Here is an 11,934-nt window from a genome sequence, read left to right as displayed (position 1 = left end):
GCTTACAATTCAAAATGTCTCCTGGAAATGCCTTAACATCCATACTTGCTTTTCATCTACCCTGCATGTGGCTCCTACGACACTTGTCACACAAACAACAAATTTGGTACTTTAACCACCAATGCAATTCTCACAAATGGAATCCATAGCTTCTTCTGGAATCATAGCCTCTTGCGCAGCAGTCTTATTTTTAATAGTCTCTTTTTTTCTTTTGGTATCGGTAACGTTTGCTCTTTGTTTAGGTTGGAAGCGCCACCGGGTTCAATGCGGACTCAAATGCTCTAAATGGACTTGCATTCAGGCTATGGACTGTTTCTGCCTCCTTTCTCACTGGTATGAACATGATGTGTGTGTCAGAGAACACCTGAATAAAATTCAGTGTGACAGCAAGAGCTCTGCATTGGAATCATCTTTATTTATTTATCATTGTGCATAAGGCACTTGTTCTGCTCTTTGAATTGGCTTAAAACATGTTGCGCCATACTCAGCTCCTTTTCCTCTGAGCATTAGAAAGTGATTTTCCATGGATCATTAAAAGACAAGCTTTGGCCATCTCGCAGAAACCGCAGCTTACCGATGTAAAGAATAACAGAAACTCGATCTTTGCGAGTCGTGTGCTCATAGTATAAATAGTGTATTGAGCGTCACTGCTGCGAGGCAGCGGTAGAGACGGGATGCTCGCCTGTCTAATTTTAGGGCTCTTTTGCCCTAGCATCTGCTCTGAAAATGGGGACAGTGTCAGTCAGGCAGGTCACGGGGTGACTGGAACCATGGTGCTCATCATGGAAGGAATGATAACGTGTCGTGAGCTCATCCGATCCAAAAATGAATACAGGTACGGTACCAGGTAAATGGTCTCATGAAAATGAATGACATGAAGCAGACAGAAAATACAAACCTAAATTATAAAACCTTGTTTTGATAAACATGTTTTGTTTGCAAAATAATTTCCTTTTTTTTTTTTATTCCAATAATGAACACTTTAAAAAAATTAGCTAGCAGTGTTTGTTAATCATATCATATTGAAAGTTTGCTGTGTTTAATTTTCAATACCATCACTTCACTGTTTTAGCAACTAGCAATTATACAATCCGGAGCAGGTCAGAGTCAAAGTTCATCAAAACCATGAAATGTTCACATAAAATACATATTTAATTGATGTTGATTATTATTTGATCCCTGGGTAACTGTGATGTCATTTTCAGTCGACAGCAAGTGGCCTCGGCCTAGATGGGGAAAAAAAGGGTCAATTTTGCTGCTTAATGAAATATTAGGTTATCAGAATTCTTTATATAGATTCATGTGGCCACATAAAACTTTTTGTAAAGAAATTGTTAGACTTGACTTTGCCTTTAATAAAACAGACCAATTTTTACCGAATACATTACGTGGGCCAAAACTACAGATTGCGAAGGCCCTTGGCAGGGTCGACTGACATGGCAAGACATAGAGGCAAAATATCATTTATGCCATTACTTTTGATAGTCTTTAGTTTAGCCACCAGTAGTGGTTTTCAGATAACTTTGAAGTTTTGTACCACTACCAGTCAGAGTCCATGTCAGTGATGTGAGCCTATTGTCTTCAGGTGGTTGTTCACCATAAAATGTAAATGTTGTGATGACCACAATAGTGTTGTCCTATCAACTACATTATCTGCACAGCATAAATTATGAATTACATGCAATGCACCATTTAGGTATAGCACCTTATGTCATTCATTTATTTAATTTGTCAATGAATGATGGAGGCCTTTTGTTGGCGTATTATAAATGTTATAACAGCAACTGGCCGCTAAGTGGCGCACTAGACAAAGCAAAAGTATTCAAAGCGTTGGCCACTTCGGCCTTGTGAACAAAAGGCTCGTCCGTACACCAGATTCGGTGAGCAATGTACATTCGTTCTTTGAAATTAAGAATTTTAAGAGAACAGTGACAAAGAATCACCGGTCATTTATTGTGTTTGCATAGGTAGAAATTTAAGCTTTTTGTGCTAAATGATCAAAGCCTTTAGCCCATCTAAGTGTCACGCAAGCATGTCTTTGTAGTTTTCTTTTTTGGGAGGGGGGTGGGCGGTCGGGTGTTTTTGTTTGTGATCTAGTGTTAGATGTTGTTAAATCCGTTCAGGATAAGAAAGTTAAATGCCCCCCAAAACCTTTGCATTTCTTTTTATTAACTCATTTTGGAAAGCTAACACCCTAAATGCTATCACCAATGACTGTGTAAATGGATAAGACTTACATGTTCCATAATAAACAACAGCGTGCCTTAATTGCCTTTTTAATGACTAGAAATGGATTTACACTATAATTTAATGTTAGACCTATATCTCATAAACCCCAATCTCCATGGCGCCTTTATATAGTAATGTTGTAATGAATTAAATACTGCTATGTAATAATGTCCGTGATTGATGGATGGATGGTAAGGTCCTAATGTAACTTGTCTTATTATTTTAAGGATAGTTTAATGAACAACAGCTGTACGATCAAACTATGTGAGGTTTGTTTTAAACACCCGTATTTGCTACTAATGGACTGTAGTGGATAAATTATGTACCAACATTTTTAAACAATAAACAACTTAATACCTAATCAGGGTTTCCTTCAATTAAAGAAAACAAGATTCAGAAAGTACTTCTATTAACGGCTTTCTTGGGATCGCAAGGTTCAGCCTATTTGTAAAAGTCGAACATGGGAGGGTGCATGTATATTCAGCTCTGCTACATGCAAGACACGACAGTAAATATGAATCTTATCTATATGTGTACGGCAGGATTAGATCCCATTACTGATTGTACTCGATTCGCGTCTAAGGTTATATGGACGTGTTTTTCTATGTCGGAGCTGATTGTTGATATTTTTCTTCATTTCTGGCCCCCACGTGAGAAAAATAACCAGATCTATTCCACCAGTCAGCGCTCTTGTGTGTGTGCTTGTGTGTTGGAGGGGGGGAGGGGTGGGGGCGCTATCTGATAATGGGGGTAATAGCTGCTGATGGGGGGATACGGTTGCTATAGGAGACCTCTCCTGCATCACGTCATGCGTCGGGGGGGAGGGACGGTGGTGGGGGAAGAGCTTCGGCGTGTGCATGATAGAGAGGAAGGAAAGATCTGGGAGGGGGAGAGGAGGAGAGAAAAGGAGGAGGACATTGAGGCAGAAGACAGCGGCTCTCAATGACATCAACCAGCTTCAGCACCTGAAGCCGCCCGACCGACCAAGCGACCGACAACCTCTAACCTCCTCAAAGGCGTCAAGGAGCCGCGGGACAGCGACCCCGCGTGACATGTATCCCCCTTTATAAGGAAGAGACTCCTTTTTTGAGCGGAGCCGGGCTGCTACCGGATTACACCACAGCCGAGGAAGCTTCGTACAGTTGTAAATCCACCTATGCATCTCGCAGACGGCACAGAAGGAGACGGTGCACTTCCACCCAAGGTAATCCACGCAACATCCCACCCATCAGTTCCAATTGTTTATTTATTTACTTATTCATCGCTTCTGTCGTTTCAAGATGGAGCGATTCCCATTTCTTGTGACTTGTGTTCAAACTGGGTGACAACAGCGCTGTAGCGCACCCCCCCCCCCCCCCCCCCCCCCCCACACACACACACACACACACAACCCCCTCACATCGTCCTTTGCTTATTGTTGGCTGGGCTGAAAGAGAGACCCATGCACACAGGAGCATCCTTTGTTTATCATTCACTCTAATTTCAAGACAAGGCCAGTTATGAGTCTTCCAACATGAAATATATACTTAATGAGATTGAATTTATTGGGAAATGCAGATGCGTGTGTGTATGCGTGTGTGTTTGCGTGTTTGCACGTGTGTAGGTGAGTGTGTGTGTGGAACCAGGTGGCAAAGAGAAAAGACTTATTTAAGCAGGCTGTTTTCTAGACAATAGACTAGCTTCTGCATCTGCTGCTGTCAGGCTATGCATAGAAAAAAAATACCTGCATATATAATACTGTTGTATATGCTCAATGTCTATAATTACAAACAGTTGGGTTTTCTGATAACACACATGCGTGCAGGTTCCTGAGTGTCGTTTAATTATACATTGATTTACTCGGGCACATTTGCACACTGCTCCTGCTTGTTTTTAGCGTTTTTACCCTGTTTTTTTACAGAGGCGTGGAACTTCCAATATGGCCTGAACATTTTTGACCAGCAAACTCGCTTGAATGTATTTGCAAATATGCTTGAACCTCTGCAAATATATTCAAACTACTCATAAGTTAAATGATAAAAAGTCTATAATGCTACTTGACCTGCTCATGTGCATATGAATTTTTGGGGGTGTTTTGCTTTGTTTAGCATTTGGCCTGCATTATACTAATATGATCAAAAAATGAAATAAGAATACGTTGTTTAGTGGTCATAAATATGGTTTTATTATTCCAGCAATGGTGCATGATTTCCTCTCAACATTTTTTCCGTAATACCAAAGGGCATTGAACTGCTCATTACTAAGTGCAAAAAAGCCCAACTTTTGTTATTTTTAGCGTTATTTTTTTACCTACAATTTTACCAAAATGTTTGAACATTACAGTGTGTAGAATTTAGTGTCATCTAGTGATGAATTGAGAGAATGCAATGAGTATGAAGCACCCACACTACGGTTTCTCACCAAAACCACATTTTGCAAGCCTTCTGCTGCTACTCGTTGCAAAGTTCATCTCGTACACTCCTGCACAGCCATTGCCTGTTAGGCAGGTGTGACTTTTGTAATATAGTTAGCGATTATTAGACGTATGATAATATTTAAAAATGTATTTTTCATAATATTGAAATTTAGCTTAGTTCATCTCTTTTGGTGACTGAATTCTACACGCTGTCCTTTTAAGTAAGTTTGGTTTGGGGTGTTATTTTCTCATTCATAAGAAATGGTACATTTATTCCTTTAGCATTTTGCCTATATTAGACCAATCCTTTAGAGAAATATATACGTAAAGAGTGTTTACCCGTAATGACCCGTGATTTTATTATTGTCTGCAGTGCATGATTTCTCCTTGCTTTTTTTGTTTTCGCCAAATTGCCTAAACCTATTGCCTTGAGCTACTGAAAAGATAAAAAAATCTATGCTTTTGTTTTAACCTTTTGGCCTATCTTACATTAGAAAACAAAGTGATTTAAAAAATTATAAGTAATACTTGTTTACCAGTATTATTTGGGGGTTTATTTTGTTACCACGTCTGCAGGGCATCATTTCAGTTATGCATTTTTTTTTTTTTTTTTACATAATGCCACAGGGTATTTGTGCAGTCCTCCACCTGGTGGCATTTGCAATAAGCCGAAATTGTTTACCCTACAATGGCAGTTCCATTTTTCCCTTGCAACTGTACTTCCTAATACTGCGCTGTCTTGGTGAAACCTAGGCAGTCTTTTCCGATACACACACACACACGCAGATGGGACATTTTCCCTGAGGCATGATGTGTTTGCTGGTTATTGTTCCAGACCATTTCCACATCCCTAATTATTTTAATCAGTCATTCCTCACGCTTGAATTCTCTTCTTTAGCTTGTTTATCCCACTCGCCACCCCACTGACAAGCATCTTTACCTTAATGAGAGGGACTGAGATGTAGATTTTTGCATTTCCTTGACAGGAATAGGTCATTGTACAGAAAGTGAATGAATTCTTTAGTCATCCTCGTCTCCTCAAAGAGCTCAGAAATCCTCGGCCTCGAAGAGATTCACTTAGGCTCTGTAAGGAGCGCTATGAAATCACTCATGGCATGAATTCCCTCAAATAGCATTTCACAGGGTTCAACTGCGGGCCTCAATGGTTTCCCGCCTCTCTCAAGCATATATTACACTGCAAAAGCCGTCCAATCTTGAATATGCCAAATGACACACACTCCCAATGGAGCCGCTTTGGTTGCTCGTCAAAGGACTTCACTGAAGTCTTATTCCCGCATTCTCACAGTATCGCATTGCTCGCTTTCTTCCTGTGGCTCATAACGTGGTGCCCGTCCTTACATTTTGCTGTAACCTTTGCGCACGTGTTGGTGTGAAAGAAGGGAGAACATCAAGGGAACTTTGATGCAGAGCAGAGTCACCTGCATGACAAGAAGACAAGACGTTGGTTGTTTTCAAGGCCCCAAGATGAATTGACCTTCGCAGGTATAGAGCATGCTTTTTGTGCAAACAGTGCTCGTGGCATTTACAATGAACCCATCATAGCTGAGCAGTATTGCGCTGATCGATAATTTCATTAGGAAAGCACTGTATGTGAGGGATGGCCTCACAGTTCAGGGACCCGAGTTCAAATCCGGCTCGCTCCGGCCTTCCTGGGTGAAGTTTGCATGCTCTCCCCGAGCCCGCGTGGATTCTCTCCGGGCACTCTGGCTTCCTCCCACACTCCAAAAACGTGCATGGCAGGTGTATTGGACATACTAAATTTTGTTAAGGTGTGAGTGGGTGCATGAATGGTTGTTTGTCTCTGGGTGTCCTGGCTGGCAATCAGTCCTGGGTGTCCCTTGGCTACTACCCCAAGTCAGCTGGAATAGGCACAAGCAAGCCTGTGACCTATAGTAAGTAACTAAGTAACGGATGGATGGAATTACTGTATGTGATGAGACATGCAACATTATCGCTTCACTTTTACTGGGACATTCTACACAAATTTATATCAAGACATGACACCCAAAACATTCATAAATACATTTGAACAAATTGAGAAAATAATAATCAACTATACATTTTTTTACTTCATTTGTTTTTACATGACACAACCTGAAATTGGATATAAGTGGAAAATCTGAAAATCTGTCGACAATAAATCTGATGGAGTATCATATCTATTATAATGATATTATGTATTTGTTGAAATGCTTAATTTTGCAGATCCGAATTGTGACATAATTGATGGATTACCAAATGATGACACTGCAGCTGATTATCAATTTAGCATAAAATGGAAAATATGTTGCAATCCAATCCACCCCATCAGAACTAGGTTAAGACAACAATTGAATCTAGATACGATTACAATACAAGATGAAAACACCAATTTTAATTCCAATCATCATTAATATTATCATTCATTCGATTTCTATAGCAATTGTCCTCATCAGAGCTGACCAACAAGAAGCGTGATTTGCCACTTGCCAGCCAAGGGATGTACTGATCACTGCCATTTTTTCCCAGAACAACTACAGTGTTTTTAGCACCCACTGATATTAACACACAATATTTGATAATATTACATGTTGAAATTGAGAAAAAGTGCAGTATATGACAAAATAAATCAAAACAAAGTAAATTGTTTCATTACAACTGTGGCGCTATGTTGTGTGGAACAAATGACAAATTTACATTTCCATGGTATTATATTTTATTACACTGTACATAAATAAATAAACAGATTTACTTGATTCAAAATGAGTACCTCGGCTCAGCTCACGTAAACCGCTGATGTAGACATGGGTGGCGGCTGTAATTAAACAGGGTAAGCATTTATGGCATGGCAAACATATAACGTACAGGGTGTTACCGTCAACACGGTTTGTTTCATTTACACGACAGATGAACAACTGCAAATTAGTTCAGCATGGAAAAAGTGTGATTTCGTCTCCTAAATCACTGAAGGTGTCCTGAATCACACATTTGGCTCAAAGTAAACAAGAGCTATGTGACGTACAAAGAAACACAGTGGAATCAGCAACACACACTCACAATTTTTTGTGGATTACTCACATAAGTACCAGGACATAGTGTTCGATACGCACCTTTTAAAAAAGGGTCCACCTCATTGTCGCTCCCACATTAACAGCGCGCCGTCTGTGTGTCCACAGCGACCATTGCATTATTCAAGGCTGCGTCCTTGAAAAGTTTCATAAGTCCATCAGTTGTGGTTCGTACGGTTCGTTCGGGAGCCAGTTTGGTCAGTCCAAGAAAGTCAGAGTTAAATTCTCTGTCACTGGAAAGTGACAACGTAAACAATCTCCTTCACGCCTTCGCAAGAGTGTTACGCAGCCCTGATAGCCAGTCCAAGCCGCCTCAGTAAACAAATAGGAAGCCATGGGACGTGCATGCTTAGGCGCATGCAGAGTGTCATAAAAAATACTATACAAAGATTGTGTTGTTCCTGCAGTTTGTCTTGCCACCTAGCAAGAGGGCGAATAGCTTGTTTGTTGGCAATGATTTGCTCTACGTTCACATGCTCTTTTCATACTTGTCTCATAAACGATGACTGAAAATTTTTTTCACCTCCAGATCAAATGCACCTGTTTAGCCTGCTAGCTGAGGACCACTTTAAGTGGGCTTCAAGGCACGGCAGATCTTGGAGCCACTTTTCAAAAAAACAAACAAAAAAATGTTCAACTCAGGCTCTGGTGTCATGGATAAAATTTAAGTAGGTATGCATGTGTGCGAAGTGAAGCTTGTTACGTTACGCATCGATGATTTCTGTCATGCATGCATACTTCCTCAAAGTGTATGAAAATAAGGGCTTAGTCGACAATGCGCACCGTTGAAAGATGAATGGTCCGTATTTTCTTCGAAACAAAGGATTTCAATTTGGCAATATTAAAATGACTCTAACGTCATCCATTTTTGAGCCAGCTCCGTGTCAACCTCTGCTGGTGTGTCTTTATTGTTGAGGTCAGTGGGTGTATAGCCAAAGCAGTTGCCCAAGTGTGAGACCTTGCTGAAGGTCTCCAGACACACGCACATCCATTTTTAAAGCAGGTGGCTGTTTGCTATTACAGTTGCGTGTGTGCAGGTACACGTGTGCTTGTGTGCATGAGAGTGAAGGCTAGGAGATGTCGGGATGGTGACTTGACTTGATGCCCTTCTTCAGATGAATCACAGGTTAGTGATGTGTCAGCAGGGATGAATTATGCACAGTCTTTCGCGACCTCTCCTCTCTTCCTCTCCTGTCCACTTGTCTCTTGTCTTCAGTCACTCTTTTATCACAGTTGACACATCTGAAGACATCTTCATCGCCCCGTTTCGCCACCTTGCTTTTTTCCCATATGCAAAAGAGGATGCCGTGATGGCTCCTTGTTGGTGTTGCCTTCTACATTGAGATTAACTTTTCTAAGTTGAGGTCAAACTTTGCTGTTGACACGCTCGTGTTTAGAACAGGGCTTAATGTGTGGATAATCAGAGGTCATTATTCAGTAATAGGGGGAAGACGTGAGGCCATTGACTCAGTTTGACAGTTACATCCCCGACTGACAGAGGCCATTAGGATTGACTGACAAGATGGCTGACACAAGACAAGACAAAATGCCTCATCAGAACTTGCTCCAAGATCTGGCAAAATTGACTTTGAAGTGTAGTATGTTGACATGTGAAGTTAGAGCACCAGCATCTTAATTGGATATCTGCTATAGCCCTCAAGAACCTTTTGGGAAACCTCGGTTGAAAGTAAATGATTTCGTTCATAATTTCATTTTGCCGGGAGTCCAATCTACCCTGAACTGGTTGCCCGCCAATTGCAGGGCAAACAGAAAAAAACAACCATGCATGCACCCAATCACACTAATTACACCAAGGAAAATTTAGTATGTTCCAGAAATATGATATTTGTTTTTAATCAAAATAAAAGAGTTGCAAACATTTGCCTTTGGAAAAAAAAGCTACACCCTTTTACCGACATTGAACCCAAATATATATATATATATATATATATATATATATATATATATATATATATATATATATATATGTATATATATATATATATATATATATATATATATATATATATATATATATATATATATATATATATATATATATATATATATATATATATATATACACACATATATACACACATATATGCCAAAAGGCACAATTTCAGTCATTTTATTTTACTGTGTGATAATATAACTACAGCTGCCAAGGCAACCCACTTACTCTTCCCTTGGCAATTGCTGCAAATTGTTGTTCGTGGTTCTTTAAAAAAAAATAATACAGGGAGTCACTACCTTTTTTTATGTTTTGGAGTGAGTTGGTTGTACTTGCGAGGCTCATTCAGCTAGTGTGCAGGGAATTGCCAACCATAGTTTTTGTTTTCTTTTTTTTTATATGATTGTCCAGTTCAATCAGTGTGTGCCCAGACCAACATAATTGTGTGTATGTCTATTAAAATTTCAGGACAGTAGTTAGACAGTGGTGAGGCGTTACAATGCGTGTTAATGTTGTGGGGACCTTGGAAATGTCCAATTGTAGGGCCACACAAAGCATCCCAATGGGATTTAAAGTCATTCCAATAATGGCTTGTATTGTTCTGTTTTGCGCTATTACTTCCTGTGTGGTATGACTTTGCTGTAATTGGCTGTTTTTTCCATCACTCGTGAAACATCTCTGGCAGTAAAAAAATAAATGAGAATCTGTTCTTCCTACCTGCTTAAATAAAAGCTAGGTAAAAAAGAAATTAAAAAGATGCTTGTCATTATACCAGCATCACCGACATTCTCTTTATGTCAATCATATTTTACAGTGACTGACATGAACTTGCTGGGTTTTTTTTTTTTTTTAATCTGTATTATCTCCACAAATGTCAAACTGAACACGAACGTATTTGAAAGAGCCTGCGAATAATGATACTTGGTGGAAAGCATCCGAGCAGAAATCTGTTCCCTTTGGCATGCATTTCACTCACCAGAACACATTTCTGTCCAATCTGGGCGGGACAGAGGACAAACACATTTTTTCTAGCCCATTACTCCAGTTTTTGATTCGATTCACCACTTGATGGTTCCTCAAGGAGAAATTCATCTGCCGTCACAAATCTAATCTCCATCGGGAAGCCGGGCAATGGCTGGTTAGCGACAATACAGCAAGGCCGGCTTCGTGTGGGGCATTTAAGCAGAATTCGTGCCATAGCATACGCTTGGCTCACCGAAATGAAAATCACGCATCAGTAATGCTGTCGGCTTCTGTCTCTGCGCCATCTTAACCTTAAGCAAATACCATAATGTAAAGTTCCATAGATGATCTCGGCAGCGTTGACACTGTGCGATAATGAGCTCCCGCTGGGCAGTAGGTCATGTGACAAAGTCAGTCAGGTAGGACCATGGTAGCGCAAATACACGGGAGAGGATTGAATCCTGCCAAACAAAACATCTACAGAAAATGAATAAGCTTGCTCTTATTGGGCTGCGGATCTTGTACATAAACTGAGAATGAATAAATAATTGCTTCTAGATTGCACCACAGGAGGTAAAAAGTAATTGTCAGCACAGTGTGGTATACTGTATGATTTCATTTTATCTCCACTTTTTGTGCCAGGTGCCTGTCTATTTTTACATGATGGCAAAAAATAACATTCTTTTTCCCAATCTCTGCAAGTCAGCTCACATTAATGCCGTCCAACATGGATTCTTTTGGAACGATAACCCAATTAGTGAATTCATGAGCGCATTTCTTCAGGCTATGGTTATCAGCCTATGATGATCATTCCAACAAATCATCTTCTTCGCTTAAATAAATAAGGCGTCTTGCATATCTTGTTAAAGAAGTGCAGTTAGGGTATGATGATGGTATGGGAGGGTTCACGATGACAATGAGGATCCTGGGAGATGGTAGTGTTCCGTGTTGTCAGGGAGCCTTACTCCTGGAGGAGCTTACTAATTGGCTTCTGTGTGCCTTGGTTGGAGGTGTTTGTCTTGTGTGTCTGCGTGTGTAGGTGGTGTTTTCACAATGGATCTTTAACTATTCATTCTACCGAAAAATGGAGACAACAAAATCACCTGAAAAAGTCTAGCTGCGATGGGGCCACCTTCTGACTCTGCCTCTTCCGTCGTCCCTTTTACAGCTATCGAAACAACGAAATCCTTTGAATACATAGTTACGCGTTTTTACGATTTGCAATTGAATGCATCATGGCTGGTCACCGCACAGACAAGGAGTCGCGGAGTCTCCAGTGCAAAGACAGCCAAAGATGGACGTTTATGTTGTTTCACTTTAAAAGT

The 11,934-nt window shown here is 40.2% G+C and overlaps 2 protein-coding genes across 6 annotated transcripts in view; both read left to right on the top strand.

Annotated features, from left to right (window-relative positions):
- fem1a (fem-1 homolog a) overlaps positions 1–390 on the top strand; it is a 3,360-nt gene extending 2,970 nt beyond the window's left edge. The window contains exon 1 of the mRNA XM_088430355.1: positions 1–390. This exon is cut by the window's left edge and continues 2,970 nt beyond it. The gene's annotated coding sequence lies outside the window, so the exon portion shown is untranslated.
- A 2,747-nt stretch (positions 391–3,137) lies between these two features.
- LOC148414778 (receptor-type tyrosine-protein phosphatase S-like) overlaps positions 3,138–11,934 on the top strand; it is a 92,934-nt gene continuing 84,137 nt past the window's right edge. For all 5 annotated transcript variants that reach the window (XM_088428615.1, XM_088428613.1, XM_088428614.1 and 2 more), the window contains exon 1: positions 3,138–3,433. The gene's annotated coding sequence lies outside the window, so the exon portion shown is untranslated. The remainder of the gene's footprint in view (positions 3,434–11,934) is intronic.

This window comes from Hippichthys cyanospilos, chromosome 12 (assembly GCF_059441005.1).
Source record: "Hippichthys cyanospilos isolate Australia breed blue-spotted pipefish chromosome 12, RoL_Hcya_1.0, whole genome shotgun sequence".
NCBI classification, from domain to species: Eukaryota; Metazoa; Chordata; class Actinopteri; order Syngnathiformes; family Syngnathidae; genus Hippichthys; species Hippichthys cyanospilos.
The sequence above is the reverse complement of the archived record's forward strand: the minus strand, read 5'-3'. Positions and strand labels throughout refer to the sequence as shown.